The sequence below is a fragment of the Enhydra lutris genome, unplaced genomic scaffold (genome assembly GCF_002288905.1).
Source record: "Enhydra lutris kenyoni isolate GAN:26980312 unplaced genomic scaffold, ASM228890v2 scaffoldscaffold425, whole genome shotgun sequence".
Taxonomy (NCBI): domain Eukaryota; kingdom Metazoa; phylum Chordata; class Mammalia; order Carnivora; family Mustelidae; genus Enhydra; species Enhydra lutris.
Window position 1 is genome coordinate 1 of NW_019154509.1, and position 10,898 is coordinate 10,898.

The following is a 10,898-nucleotide window of genomic DNA, read 5'->3' on the forward strand; positions in this document are numbered from 1 at the left end:
TATATATATATATATATATATGCACATACCACATCTTCTTTATCCATTCATCTGTCAGTGGACATTGTGAACATCTCTGCTATAAACATTGGGGTAGCAGGTGCCCCTTTGGATCACTACATTTGTATCTTTGGGGTAAATACCCAGTAGTGCAATTGCTGGGTCATAGGATAGCTCCTATTTTCAACTTTTTTTTTTAAGATTTTATTTATTTATTTGACAGAGAGAGAGAGAGAGAGCAAGAGATCACAAGTAGGCAGAGATGCAGGCAGAGAGAGAGAGAGGAGGAAGCGGGCTCCCCGCTGAGCAGAGAGCTTGATGTGGGGCTCGATCCCAGGACCTTGAGATCATGACCTGAGCCGAAGGCAGAGGCTTAACCCACTGAGCCACCCAGGCGCCCCCCCTATTTTCAACTTTTGAGGAACGTCTATACTCTTCCAGAGTGGCTGCACCAGCTTGCATTCCCACCGACAGTGTAGGAGGGTTTCCTTTTCTCCGCATCCTCACCAACATCTGTTGTGTCCTCACATGTTCTCTTACACTGTTCTTATTCAGTTAATGCAGGCAATGGTACCTAGGGTTTTCACAGCATTTGCTGACAGGCAGCAGGAGACTAATTGGATTTCTTCAAGGTCACAGGGTTCAGTTGACAGAGACTTTACTATGTAATCCATTTCCTTCCCAATGTCAGACAAATGCATTGTATGAAGTAAACTCATCTTCAGGTTTGTCAGATCTTCAGCTGCAAAATGTTGGGAAGGAAATACATTAGGGCATCAGGTTAATTTGATTTACGAATTGATTAATGGACTGAAAAGAAAGCAAAGAACAATTGCACAGAGATCTTGCCATGTTCTTTCTGTAGAGACCTTGAGTTATAAAAAGCCAAAGAGAGTTGTTCTTTTTTCAACTCACTCTCCCATCTCCTGGACCATACAAAGGTCACCTATGTGAAGGTCATTCTCTCAGCAGCATGAGAAAAACCATATTAAGGTCAGAGATGGGTGTCTTCTTTATCTAAAAGCGTGTTCTCCAAATACAGTGGAATTGGACTAGAAAATAATAACAGAAAAATAACAATCTCCAAAGACTTATAAATTTACCAGTAGACTTCTAAATAAGCATGGATTAAGGAAAACTAGACAATATTTTGAAAATTATAGAAATAAAAATAAAATATATCAAAATCTGTAGCTAACACAGTGCTTAGAGGAAATTGAATTTATGGCTTAAAATTTTCCAAAAAAGAAATCTGCTGGCACAGGTAATTTAACTTGCAAATTCTACCAAACATTCAAAGAAGAAATAACACCAATTCTACAAAATCACTTCCAGAAAATACAAGTGGAGAGAATACTTCCCAGCCCTTTTATGATGTCATTAAATGATACAAAACCCAGACCAAGAGGATAAATTAAAAGAAAACTTCAAAAATAATAATAATAATAAAAAAGAAAACTTCAGACCAATATATCACTCATGAACATAGAAGCAAAAATCCTCAACAAGATATTACTAGGTTTCCAGCCATATATAAAAAGAATGTTATACTACCACCAAGTGGGCTTCTTACAGGGAATGCAGAGCTGTTTCAGTATCTGCTGATCAATCCATATAATTCACGATATTAACAGTCTAAAGAAGAAAAATTGCATGATCGGATATATTGAGGCAGAAAAAACATTTGACATCATCTGACATCCATCCATAATAAGAATTCTCAGCAACCTAGGAATAGAAGGGAACTTCCTCAACCTGATAAAAGTCATCCACAAAAATACTACAGTTGACATTATACTTAAGGGTAAAAGTCTGAATGCTTTGTTCTTAATATCAGGAACAAAAGAGGATATTCACTCTCAACCGTCCCTATTCAACACTGTCCTGCAAGTCATAATCAGTGCAATAAGGCAAGAAGATAAAATAAATACAAATTGGAAAGGAAGGAATAAACCTGCTATTTTGGGGGGTGACATGAAGTGAGTATAGCAAAAGTGTAGAGTATAAGATCAACAGGCAAAAATCAATTGCATTTCTATGTAGTAGCAATAAATGATTGGCAACCAATTTTTTAAAATTCTATTTACAATAGCTCCAAAAGAATGAAAAAGTTACATATAAATCTGATAAACATATACAGGATCAACATGATGAATACTACAAAATGGGGGTGCCTGGGTAGCTCAGTGGGTTAAAGCCTCTGCCTTGGGCTCAGGTCATGATCCCAGGGTCCTGCTCAGCGGGGAGCCTGCTTCCCTTCCTCTCTCTCTGCCTGCCTCTCTGCCTACTTGTGATCTCTGTCAAATAAATAAATAAAATCTTTAAAAAAAAGAAAACTACAAAATGATGGTAAATAAAAGAAAATCTAGATGAAAGACAAATCATACTCACAGATTGAAAGATTCAACAAAATAAAGATGTCAGTTCTCCCTAAACTGGTCCATAGATTTAGTGTAATTCCAACTAAGATCCCAGGAAGAGTTTGATACTATAAACAATGTGAAAGGCAGAGGAACTAAAACACACAGAACAAATCTGGAAAAAAAAAAAAAAAAAAAAAAAAAAAACAAAGTTGGAGAAACAACACTACTCAGTTTTATGACTTACTCTAAAACTACCAGTTACTAACACTATGTGACATTAGCAAAGGATAGAGAAGGGTATTGGCAAATGATCAATCAATAAGAGTATAGAGTCCAGAAATACACCCACATAATTACAGCCATGTGATTTTGGTTGAAAGTACAAAGGCAATTCAAACATGAAAGAATAGTCATTTCAATAAACTGGATATTCATATGCAAGAAAAATGAACCTTGATCCAAACATCATATTTTCCATAAATGTTAACTCTAATGGATCACACATATAATTATAAAACATAAAAATTTAGGAAGAAAATATAGGAGAAAATCTTCATGACCTGGGATTAGGCAAAAAGTTCTGAGAAATCACACCAAAAGCGTGATTCATACAAGCAGCAACGGACTGCAGCTAAATCTAGAATGTTTGTTCTCTGAAAGATGCCATTAGGAGAATGAAATGACTAGCTACAGATTAGGAGTAAATATTTTTTTTTAAGATTTTATTTCTTTTATTTGACAGACAGAGATCACAAGTAAGCAGAGAGGCAGGCGGGGGGTTGGGGGGGAGCAGGCTCCCTGCAGAGGACCCTGGGATCATGACCTGAGCCAAAGGCAGAGGCTTTAACCTACTGAGCCACCCAGGTGGCCCAGGAGTAAATATTTTCAAATCACTTGTCTGACAAAGGGCCTGTATCCAAAATATATAAAGAACACTCAAAACTCAATACTAAGAAGATAAATTACCCAATTAAAAAGCAGGTGAGAACTTAAACAGACACTTTGCCAGAGAGGTATATAGTTGGCAAACAAGCCCATGATAAGTTGTCAACTTTCATGAGCTAAGTATGATGAGATAACAGTATACCCAGAATTCCAGTTGCTCCACACCCTCATCAGCCCTTGGTGTTTTCTGCTTTTTTTTCTTCTTGTAGGGCAATTGTAAAATGACAAAAATAAAAACACAAAGGTTATTAAGTGCTAGTGAGAATTCAGAGCAGCAAAACCTCTCATATATAGCTATTGCAACTGTAAAGGGGTACAAACTGGAAAATAGCTTGGAAGTTTCTTAAAAAGTTAAATAAGTGCTTGTCCCATAGCTTAGCAATCCCACCCCTACGTATTTACCTAAGTGAACTGGAAGCTTATTTTCAGGGGTGCCTGGATGGCTCAGTTGGTTAAGCGTTTGACTCCTGATTTTGGCTCAGGTTATGATCTTAGGTCATGATCTCAGGATGGGGCTCCATGCTGGGTGTGAAGCCTGCCTAAGATCCTCTGTCTCCCTCTCCCTCGCTCTTTGCCTCTCCATCCCCTTCCCCCCCACCACCACCTGGGGCATGCCCACTCTCTCTCTCTAAAAAAGGAAAACTTATTTTCACACCAAAACCTCCATACGAACATTTATAGGAGCTTGATTTATAATTATCCAATCTGGAAATAACCTACATGTCTTTCAGTGATGATGAGATAAACTGTGGCACCTCCATACCGTGCAACACTATTCAGCAAAGAAATGGATGAATGAGGAATATTTTGAAGAAATGTGGAGGGCAAAAATAGAAACCAACCTTGGGTAGAAGTGACAGGGCACTGGATTTTATAACTTTTTTTTTAAGATTTTATTTATTTATTTGACAGAGAGAGATTACAAGTAGAAAGAGAGGCAGGGAGAAAGAGGGAAGCAGGCTCCCCGCTGAGCAGAGAGCCCAATGCGGGACTCGATCCCAGGACCCTGGGATCATGACCTGAGCCAAAGGCAGTGGCTTAACCCACTGAGCCACCCAGGCGCCCCGGATTTTATAACTTTTTAAATTTATTTGACACAGTGAGAGAGAGAGAGAGCACAAGCAGGCAGAAGAGCAGAGAAAGGGAGAGCAAGTGGGAGAATCAGGCTCCTCAATGAGCAGGGAGCCAGATGTGGGGCTTGATCCCAGGACTCTGGGATTGTGACCTGAGCCGAAGGCAGGGCACTGGATTTTAGCTATAAGAAGGAATGAGCACTGATTACAAACTCAAATGTCAACGAGGGCCAGGGAGATAGTGTCATTCCAAGAAGTAGAACAGGTGGGTGCTGTGCCCACACGGAGATGATGTATCTTGTCCACAGAGCATAGGAACATCTCAGGAAGCTCTAGCTGATTGTTACCAAGTGAAGATGTGGGCATGCAGTTGCCAGACCTATAATTATCAAGAGAAATGAGTAACCTGTAGTTTCACACCGCAATCTCCCAGTTGCAACATGCTACCAACTCCAAGGAGAAGAATCGTGACCAGGGGATGGGAAAGGGAAGGCAACTTCCTTGTAGACAGTTTTATAATTTGGGTCATGTGAATATATTACACAAAAAATAAATTGTAAAAATTAAGAACAAAATACTGGCAAACATTCAAAAGACAATTCTGTACAACATGTAGGCCAAATTCAGCACATAGACAACCAGTTTGCAGGATCAGCACAAAGGAATAGCCATCAAGAGGAGGAGGCGAGCTTCCTGATACAGAAGTTAGTCTAACGAAGTCCCGGTGACCATGCAGCATCTTATGGAAGGGATTCCTGCATTGAGAAGTTTGCAAAAATTATCTGTACAACAGAGTCTAGATTTTTTTTTTAAGTGATATGAAATTTTCTCTACAGGGTGACAAGTGAGGCAGAGCCTGATGGGAAATCTAGTGAATGAAAAGTAATCTTGGATTACAGTCAAGAAGAGCAAGGCTCCTTCCAGCTGAGAGTTTCACACCACCAGTAGCCCCTGTTCTAGGCAGCAGGGCTGATCTACCTAGGTCAAGCTGCTCTACCCAGGTAAGACAGATAGACATTCACCTATAATACCATTTTGAATTTTGGGAAAACTTCCCTGTACCCAGGAAGACTGGCCCCACATGTATGTGTCTGAGGCCCAAAAGTTCTTCATGTTAGACAAAATCTGTTCCGAAAATCTTCTTTCTTTTTTTTTTTAAGATTTCATTTATTTATTTGACAGAGAGAGAGATCACAAGTAGGCAAAGAGGCAGGCAGAGAGAGAGGGGGAAGCAGGCTCCCCGCTGAGCAGAGAGCCCGTTGCAGGGCTCCATCCCAGGACCCTGAGATCATGACCTGAGCCGAAGGCAAAGGCTTAACCCATTGAGCCACCCAGGCGCCCCTCCAAAATCTTCATTCAAAATGAATAATTCGTGGGGTGGGGTGGGGCTGGGTATGTTATGCAGTTTCCTGGACAAGAAGCCAGTAGCACAATTAGCTACCAGCTTCTGCAGGTGATTAGTTTACAGGCTGGATTTCCTCCCAGTCTTGAAGCGGGCAAGGGTATCATTTGGCAAGGAGGCAGTGGGTGCTGGGTAGAAACGGAGATGCTGAGAAGAGGGGAGAGGTCAGTGAGGACAAGCTGAACCTACCACACCACACACACACACACGCACAACCATACAAACTATATTGCCATTCTGTCAAACTATAGCTTCAGCCCTTGGAATAGTCCCTGGTGCTTCCCAGTATGACAGCCTTCCCCCTTACAGACGGATCTCTCAGGCCTCCCACCTCCCTTCCAAGGCCTGACATGTGGTTGAAACTATTAGGACATTTAAAGCAAAACTATATGATACCTAATATTTCCATGGTACCCCAACGGGCTTGATTATAGCTTAAACTGCTGATGTTTATGGGGCACCTGGGTGGCTCAGTGGGTTAAAGCCTCTGCCTTCGGCTCAGGTCATGATCCCAGGGTCCTGGGATCGAGCCCCGCATAGGGCTCTCTGCTCAGCAGGGAGCCTGCTTCCTCCTCCCTCTCTGCCTGCCTCTCTGCCTACTTGTGATCTCTGTCTGTCAAATAAATAAATAAAATCCTTAAAAAAATAAAAATAAAAATAAACTGCTGATGTTTGCAATACCTGGCAGCCGTACAGTCCGGAGGCCCTGAATACTCCAGGTTTTCAGGTTTGTCACGGGTGTGTTGTGCTGCTCCTCTTCTATGGTGAGGGCACTGGCTTCCACGGTGACAAAATGAACATTCTCACAGGTGTCGAGGACAGAACTAAAGCTTCCAGCCACACCAGCCTACCTCTTCATGCACAATCTGAGGCTTGTAGCAGAGCTGAATATCTTTCCCAGGTATCTGATTTCTTGCTTATTCAACTTGCTGAAGTCCCGGAATGTGACCTCCAGAGTCTTGAATTCCTGCTTCCAGTTGCAGAACAAAGACATGGCCGTGCTGGGAATGTAGCTGAGGACTCTTCTCCACGCCTGCTTGTGTCTCCTGTGGTCTTGTCCCGTGAGACCAGAGCTTCTCCATAGAAGTTGAGTTTAATGAAGTCCAGAGGACTGACCCAATTAATCAAGTGTTCAAAGAAGTCAAATAAATAATCAAGGATGTTCTCTGAGTTGATATATAAGCTTTTACCACAAAAGGAAGCTTCAAATTCTTCAGTCAGGTCTGATTTGGATATATGCTTATAGAATCAATTAATGCCACACTCTGTAAAGAATTGATGTTTATGGCTTTCAGAGTTTCTTGCACCGTGGTGTTTTTCACATTTTGCGTAGATTCTTGCCTCCAGAGAGGCTTCTTGGTGTTGGAGAGCCCGAGGCCCGAGGAGGCTGCCATCTTGATACACTCCTGCAAAGTCTTTCAAAACAGTCCCGGTGGCTTGGGTAGCTGATCCAGCCGTGTACGGGAGCAGCTTGATATACTTGGATATAATGCCTGAAATGAAAACCATTTTCTGCAAGTGACCTTTCCCTTGGTCACCTCCTCTGGCTCTTGAGACTTCAGTGAATTGCCGAGCCTGCATCCTGCTAGGTACTCCTGGGATGAGTCGTGAAAGAATTTATACTTGGGCTTGAACCGTTGAGCTGTGTATTTACAGAGGAGTCCAGTTGTCGGTAGGGTGTCCTCATTCACACTGGACATGTCTTCCAGTTGGAAATCAAACCTGTGGGAAAACACGCCCCCCCCCCCCGCAAAGCGAGGTCTCCACAGTGGTCCAGGCTCTGAGTGAAGTCACCTGCAGCCCCCTCTCTAAGTCTGTGCTGGTTTTTGTATATCAGTAGATCATAGAAAGTAAGGATCAGTGTTGTTTGTATGTTAGAGTGGAACTCATTTTCCCCCATCTGGATGACACAAGTGGTGACCTCAAAGCGAGGGGTCTTCATCAGACTCCTCAAGCACCTGGATTTCTGAATTTGGAGCAACAAACCTTCAGCATGCTCCTTTGTCAGCACTTTCCAGATGAGAGTCTGGGCACTGTCCTCCGTCATAACCCCCTCAGCAGTCAGGGCACCAAACTGCCTGATGTGCCTCAGGCGCTCAGTGGTGGGGGGCGACAACACCCATATTCTGGAGGCAGTGGTTTTCCTTTAGGAGGGTTTCAGTCTCTGGGCAGTTCTGGGCCCTGAATTCATTGTAGCCACCAAGGAGAAAAAGAACTCTGCTGTAGTTTCAGCAGCATGGCCAGGAAAGTCGGCTTCCTGATTATGTCAGGTATATGCACGAGCTGATCCCACATAGTTGCAAAGAGCCCACCTTGCACCCTGCTCAGCTGCAAGAAGAGGATTAATTTGAAGATTAATTTGAACTTGGTCAGAGCCCCAGAGCCCAGAGTGTGTCGATTTGCTGTAGCAGAGTGGACTTCCATTGCCCGACTCCCCTTTGATGATGCAGGGGCTCTGAAGAGTGTCTAGCAGACCATTTGGGGTCAGCTGCTCCACTCAGTGATGGTGATGGTCCTTCCTCCATAGAACACCTTCTGTAAAGGTGCTTTTCAAATTAAAAATAATGTCAATATCTTCACTCAGGGGATAGTAGTTCAGAAAAGATGGGATATGGTATAAATTCTTTAGGTTATAAGTCAAATCATCTAAATCTTCTTCTGATATCTGCTGAAAAAGCCCTGTAAGAGAAGAGGTGAGGTTAGAGGACCCAATTCTGTGTCTCCCCAAAACTTAGAGTTCACGAGGATGAAGAGGGAGTTATGCGGAGGATCTTCCATTGGTGATCTGACTTTCCTTCCCCAGTATGAGCCGGCACAAAGGATTCCAAATATTTACTCTTCCCTTTTTGCCTTCTGTTTCCTCCTTTCCACCACAGGATCTTTGTCTCAGCCAAACGGGAATGGGAGGAGCCTGTGTTAGGGCTAAGGAAAGTGTGTGAGAATAGTAGGGATTTGGCTGAGAGGGATGGTTAAGGGTAACTTTCCCCAGATCAACCCTTAACCTTGATTAAAATCTATGAAACAAAACCTTGAATATAAAACCTTGAAACAAAATAAAAGTTATTACTTATTGATAACATTACTAAAAATAGTAATTCCTCACTGGACTAAGGAATGTCAAGAACCATGACTGTGTTAACTTCTTGAATGCCTTCATTATCCAGTTTGATTTTGAAATGAGACTGTACTAAATCTTTAATCCCTGACCATGGAGTGACTTATTTGACTTCAATGACAAGTAATCTAGTAGTTTTTTGTTGAGAGTATCTGAGTTTTTCCTCTGCGGAACCAAAAACTACCTAATGACATAAAGAGAAAGGGGAGCAAATGTTCTCTCATTGGGAGTATGGGTTTTCTTCATAGTTTATTCTATTTGTAGAACAGATATAAGAAAGCTGATACTTGCTGAAAAGAAGGGCCATCTGTACCCCAATGTTTATAGCAGCAATGGCCACAGTCGCCAAACTGTGGAAAGAACCAAGATGCCCTTCAACGGACGAATGGTTAAAGAAGATATGGTCCAAATACACTATGGAGTATTATGCCTCCATCAGAAAGGATGAATACCCAACTCTTGTATCAACATGGACGGGACTGGAAGAGATTATGCTGAGTGAAAGAAGTCAAGAAGAGGGAGTCAGTTATCATATGGTTTCACATACTTGTGGAGCATAAGGAATAACACGGAAGACATTGGGAGATGGAGAGGAGAAGTGAGTTGGGGGAAATTGGAGGGGGAGACAAACCATGAGAGATTGTGGATTCTTGAAAAACAAACAGGGTTTTGGAGGGGCGGGGGGTGGAAAGTTGGGTGAGCCTGGTGGTGGGTATTATGGAGGGCACGTATTGCATGGAGTGCTGGGTGTGGTGCATAAACAATGAATTCTAGAACACTGAAAAGAAATAAAACAAAATAAAATTTAAAAAAAAAGAAAGTTGATACTTGCTTTGTTCACTCAAATCCTGAAACAGGATAGTTCTACTTTTCAAGGCATTTGAGAAAGAGGTTATAGGATTCAGAGCCCTTCTTCAAAGTCAGGGGAATGATCCCTCTCACAGCCTCCTGCTTGACCTTTTCGCAGCAAATGATTTTTATTTCTTCATGATTCAGAACATTCCACACAAATAGCTCATACACAATTTGCTTTATAAGAGTCATTCCCATCCTTTGAATGAGGACGCGACTATCCTCCTTTATGAAATTCATTGAGGAAATGGGGGGGAAATATACACATTTATTTATTTATATAAAATGTGCTGGGGCCCCTGGGTGGCTCAGTCATTAAGTGTCTGCCTTTGACTCAGGTCATGGTCCCAGGGTCCTGGGATTGAGCCCCACATCGCATCATCAGCAGAAAGCCTGCTTCTCCCTCTCCCCCTCCCCCTGCTTGTGTTCCCCCATCTCGCTGTCTCTCTCTCTGTCAAATAAATAAATAAAATCTTTAAATAAATGAAGAACTAAATAAAATGTGCATCTCAGCAGCCTGTTGCCAGAGCAGTAGGGTCTTGCCCTCCCCACACCTACCTCCAACCCCTGTTGTGTTATGAAAATGCCAAATGCTTGAATTCTACGCCCTCAAGAAAAGTTCTGCAAAGTCCACATCCTTAATCTGAGAGTCTTTGTTGAACAATATGGTTTTTCTTTGGAAATGAAGTCAGGGAAGCAGTCTTATGCCTCAATATAAAAGGGTCTCTAGTGGTAAGACTGTGGGCTTTAGAGTAATGAAACTGGCCTGGGATCTGCCGGTTGCTACAAGCTGTGTAACCTTGACAAGCTGCTAAACCTCTCTGCGCCTATTTCAGTGCTGTGCTGCTAAGTATTGAACACACTTGTTCTCTGGGGTAAAGGCCCTGGTTGGTAGCATTTACCAATCTCCACATTAGAAATATTTTCACCAGGGGGCGCCTGGGTGACTCAGTGGGTTAAAGCCTCTGCCTTTGGCTCAGGTCATGATCCCAGGGTCCTGGGATGGAGCCCCGCATTGGGCTCTCTGCTCCGCAGGGAGCCTGCTTCCTCCTCTCTCTCTGCCTGCCTCTCTGCCTACTTGTGATCTCTGTCGGTCAAATAAATAAATAAAAATCTTTAAATATAAAAAAAAGAGAAAGAAATATTTT

General features: G+C 42.4%; 1 pseudogene; it reads right to left on the bottom strand.

Moving 5' to 3' along the window:
- Nucleotides 1-574: 574 nt before the first annotated feature.
- On the bottom strand, nucleotides 575-9,990 carry LOC111140293 (annotated as a pseudogene).
- Between the last annotated feature and the right edge of the window lie 908 nt (nucleotides 9,991-10,898).